Source organism: Agelaius phoeniceus, unplaced genomic scaffold, assembly GCF_051311805.1.
Source record: "Agelaius phoeniceus isolate bAgePho1 unplaced genomic scaffold, bAgePho1.hap1 Scaffold_109, whole genome shotgun sequence".
Classification (NCBI taxonomy): Eukaryota; Metazoa; Chordata; class Aves; order Passeriformes; family Icteridae; genus Agelaius; species Agelaius phoeniceus.
The window spans coordinates 167,501-172,500 of NW_027509875.1; positions in this window are offsets into that span (position 1 = coordinate 167,501).

A 5,000-nucleotide genomic window follows, 5' to 3' on the forward strand; every position below is an offset into this window, starting at 1 on the left:
CTTGGGGTAGACCTGGTGTCCCGGGCCACCGGGGTAGACCTGATGTCCGGGGCCTCCGGGGTAGACCTGATGTCCGGGGCCTCCGGGGTAGACCTGATGTCCGGGGCCTCCGGGGTAGACCAGTTGTCCCGGGCCCCTTGGGTAGACCTGTTGTCCCAGGCTTCGGGGTAGACCTGTTGTCCCAGGCCTTCAGGGTAGACCTGTTGTCCCGGGCCGCCGGGGTAGACCTGTTGTCCTAGGCTTCGGGGTAGACCTGTTGTCCCGGGCCGCCGGGGTAGACCTGTTGTCCCGGGCCGCCAGGGTAGACCTGATGTCCTAGGCTTCGGGGTAGACCTGATGGCCGAGGCCCCTAGGGTAGACCTGTTGTCCCGGGCCTCCGGGGTAGACCTGTTGTCCCAGGCCCCTTGGGGTAGACCTGATGTCCTAGGCTTCGGGGTAGACCTGATGGCCGAGGCCCCTTGGGTAGACCTGTTGTCCCAGGCCCCTTGGGGTAGACCTGTTGTCCCGGGCCGCCGGGGTAGACCTGTTGTCCCGGGCCTCCGGGGTAGACCTGTTGTCCCGGGCCGCCGGGGTAGACCTGTTGTCCCAGGCCTTCAGGGTAGACCTGTTGTCCCGGGCCTCCGGGGTAGACCTGTTGTCCCGGGCCTTCAGGGTAGACCTGTTGTCCTAGGCTTCGGGGTAGACCTGATGTCCTAGGCTTCGGGGTAGACCTGATGGCCGAGGCCCCTTGGGTAGACCTGTTGTCCCAGGCCCCTTGGGGTAGACCTGTTGTCCCGGGCCGCCGGGGTAGACCTGATGTCCTGCGCTTCCGGGGTAGACCTGATAGCCCAGGCCCCTTGGGGTAGACCTTTTGTCCCAGGCCCTGGGGGTAGACCTGTTGTCCCCGGGCGGGCCCTCGCCTACGGCAGCCCGGCCCCTTGGCTAGACCTGTTGTCCCAGGCCCCTAGGGTAGACCTGTTGTCCCAGGCTCTTGGCTAGACCTGTTGTCCCGGGCCGGCCTTGGCCTACGGCAGCCTAGCAAGCGGCAAAAGGATGCAGACAGCGCCGGGGAGGCTGATGGGGGAGGGCGGGGCGCCCCCAACCGCCCATGGCCGGCTGCGCTTGCCACAGAGCGGGCAGGGCCAGGGGCCGGGGCAGGGCCAGGGAGAGAGGGCACGCCAGAGCGTGAATGCCTATGGGCGGGCCGGCGGGCGGCTGCGCGCGCGCGGGTGGCAGGGGGCCGGGTGGAGGTGGCTGGGGAGGGGTTGGCGAGGGGGCGGGGATGGTTGGCCGCGCCTTCCTTTCACGCGCAGCGGTGTGGTAGCCTGCAGGCGTGGCCGTGCGTTAGGGTTAGGGTTAGGGTTAGTTGGGGGGGGGGGGGGGGGTTAGGGTTAGGGTTAGGGTTAGGGTTAGTGGGGGGGGGGGTTAGGGTTAGGGTTAGGGTTAGGGTTAGTGGGGGGGGGGTTAGGGGGTTAGGGTTAGGGTTAGGGTTAGTGGGGGGGGGGTTAGGGTTAGGGTTAGGGTTAGGGTTAGGGTTAGTGGGGGGCGGGGGGAGTTAGGGTTAGTGTTAGGGTTAGGGTTAGTCGGGGGCGGGGGGAGTTAGGGTTAGGGTTAGGGTTAGTTGGGGGGGGGGGGTGCGTGTCACTGTTTCTGTCTCTGTGCGGACCAGGGCCGGTGGCTTCGTGCCGGCCCCGGGCGCCTCGGCACCGAGTCCCCACGGCCCCCTAGAGTCACGTCGAGGGCCCAAGACCTCTGCGGACCGTGAAACAACCCGCCCGAAAGCTACACACAGCGCCTGTGTGCTGGCGGCGGTGCCGGCGGCCGCCGTCGCCTCTACCGGCGGGCGGGGCGGGGCGGGGCGGGGAGGGGAGGGGCGCGGCGGGGCGAGCCGCATCGGGGCCAGGGGGGCCGGCCTGGGTAGGTTCCACCCCAGGAGGGCGTGGCGGGGCAGGGCGGGGGGTGGGTGGTGGGGGCGCTGTTTGGCCAGGTCAGCGTGTCAGCAGGCAGAGCACCGGCCTCGGCTTGCCCGTCGGCTCGGCTGGGGGCGCTTCCGATACGAAAGAAAAAGAAATCAAATGGGTCAATTTTTGGGTTGGTTTGCTTTCCCGGATAAGTTTCTCGTTCCAAGCAAATAGAAGAGCCATTCTTTCAGGAAAGGAGAAAAGAAAAAGGGGCGGGGCGGGGGGGGGCCCGGGGGGGTGGGGGACAACCCAAGAAAACCCAAATCCAAACCACAAGCCCCCCAACCCCCCCAAAAAAAACAACCTCAAAAATCAGTATCAGAGAAAGCCAAAGCAACTGGAAAAAACCCCCAAAAAACCCCCAAAACAGCCCCCCCCCCCCCCCCAGAAAAACAAAACAAAACAAAATACCAAAGCAAACCCAAACCAAATCCCCCCAAAGAACAACAACAAAAAAATGGAAAACATGTCATGGTCTTGAAAGGGGGGGGTGGGGTTGGGGTTCATTGTGTGGGACGGGGGGTCGATCGAGCCATCTGGCTCCGGGGTGTTATGAGGCTGTGAGCTTCGCCCGGCTCCGGGGTCGCTGGGCACGGCGAGGTGCCCGGGCGGCGGGCGACAACAGGGGGACAGCAGGTCTACCATGGATCCGAGCCGGACCCGGCTCATCAGGTCTACCCCGGCGGCGGCTGGGGACATCAGGTCTACCCCGGCTCCGGCCGGGGACATCAGGTCTACCCCGGCTGCGGCCGGGGACATCAGGTCTACCCCGGCTGCGGCCGGGGACAACAGGTCTACCTCCGCTGCGGCCGGGGACATCAGGTCTACCCCGGCTGCGGCCGGGGACATCAGGTCTACCCCGGCTGCGGCCGGGGACATCAGGTCTACCCCGGCTCCGGTCGGGGACATCAGGTCTACCCCGGCTCCGCCCGGGGACATCAGGTCTACCCCGGCTGCGGCCGGGGACAACAGGTCTACCCCGGCTCCGGCCGGGGACATCAGGTCTACCCCGGCTCCGCCCGGGGACATCAGGTCTACCCCGGCTCCGGTCGGGGACATCAGGTCTACCCCGGCTCCGCCCGGGGACATCAGGTCTACCCCGGCTGCGGCCGGGGACATCAGGTCTACCCCGGCTGCGGCCGGGGACATCAGGTCTACCCCCGCTGCGGCCGGGGACATCAGGTCTACCCCGGCTCCGCCCGGGGACATCAGGTCTACCCCGGCTGCGGCCGGGGACATCAGGTCTACCCCGGCTGCGGCCGGGGACATCAGGTCTACCCCGGCTGCGGCCGGGGACATCAGGTCTACCCCGGCTCCGGCCGGGGACAACAGGTCTACCTCCGCTGCGGCCGGGGACATCAGGTCTACCCCGGCTGCGGCCGGGGACATCAGGTCTACCCCGGCTGGGGCCGGGGACATCAGGTCTACCCCGGCTCCGCCCGGGGACATCAGGTCTACCCCGGCTGCGGCCGGGGACATCAGGTCTACCCCGGCTGCGGCCGGGGACATCAGGTCTACCCCGGCTGCGGCCGGGGACATCAGGTCTACCCCGGCTGGGGCCGGGGACATCAGGTCTACCCCGGCTGCGGCCGGGGACATCAGGTCTACCCCGGCTGCGGCCGGGGACATCAGGTCTACCCCGGCTGCGGCCGGGGACAACAGGTCTACCCCGGCTCCGGTCGGGGACATCAGGTCTACCCCGGCTCCGGCCGGGGACATCAGGTCTACCCCGGCTCCGCCCGGGGACATCAGGTCTACCCCGGCTGCGGCCGGGGACATCAGGTCTACCCCGGCTGCGGCCGGGGACATCAGGTCTACCCCGGCTCCGGTCGTGGACATCAGGTCTACCCCGGCTCCGGTCGGGGACATCAGGTCTACCTCGCTCCGGGGTCCGCCGGGGGCCGGCCTTGCCCCCTGGTGGCGGGCGCCGGCCGGGGACATCAGGTCTACCCCGCTCCGGCGGGACTTAGTGCAATTTCGGCGCCGGCCGGGTAGACCTGTTGTCCCGGCCGTCTGCGGAAGTTCACCAAGGGGTCGCTGTTGTCGGCCGCCTCCGGCTGCGTCATGGTAGGAGGCGGCCTGCGTTGGCGCCCCTCCCCGGTCGAGCTGCATTGGTCCTCTTGGAGGCCTGGCCGGCTTTGGACTCGTCTGTCCGTCTTATGGGAGCGAGGTGACGGGCCGCATCCCCGCAGGTTGACCCCGTACCTGCGTCCGAGGCGGAGCGGAGCGGCCGCGCGTGCGGTCGCCAGGGCCAAGCGAGTGCCGCCTAGCCGGGACGAAGCGCGCGTGCCTTTGTGTCCCGGCTCCCGTCCTTCCCAGGGAAAAGTGGGTCCAGTTGGCGAGGCGAGAGAGAAGGGGCCGCGCGAAAGAGGCGGATCCGCGGAGGCGAGAGAGAAGGGCCGCGCAAGAGCGGATCCGGAGAAGGCCGAGAGAGAGAGCAAGAAGGGGGCGAAAGACGATCCGAGAAAGCTGCTCGCCGGCCCCGAGGCGAGGCGGGGAGAGAGAGCCGAGAGAGCGAGAGCGAGCCCAGAGAGAGAGTTGCCGAGAGAGAAGAGAGAAAGAGAAGCCGCGAGCAGCGTGTCCCGCTCCGGCCCGGCTTCTGCCGGTCGATTGGCCACGGGGGGGGGCGGCCCCCCCCGGGCACCGGTGGCGGGCGAGGCGGCGGCGCCTCGTCCCTTTTCTGCCCGGCCTTAAGCCGGGGGCCCGCTCGGCGGGCGCGGTTTTGGGCCCGTCGGTCCGCCTCGGCGGTGGCGGCGGTGCTCGGCCCGCGTTGGAGAAGCCGTCCCCCTCCCTCGGCCTTAAGCCGGGGACCCGCCTTGTGGCGGGCAGAATTTTTGGGCCTAGTTCTTTTTTTTTTTTTTTTTTGAACTTGCCGGGCCCGGCACCCGACGGAGAGCCCCCCGGACTGGTCCTGGGCGAGGCGGCGGCGCCTCGCCTACCTCGGTCGTGGCCGGATCGACTGAGCCGCTTGTGCCGGGCGGGGCCGGCTTTGCCGCTTTGCCGGGTCGGTTGCTTTCGGTTGAGGCGGGCGGAGTGTGGGGGGCACCCGCCAGGCCTCCT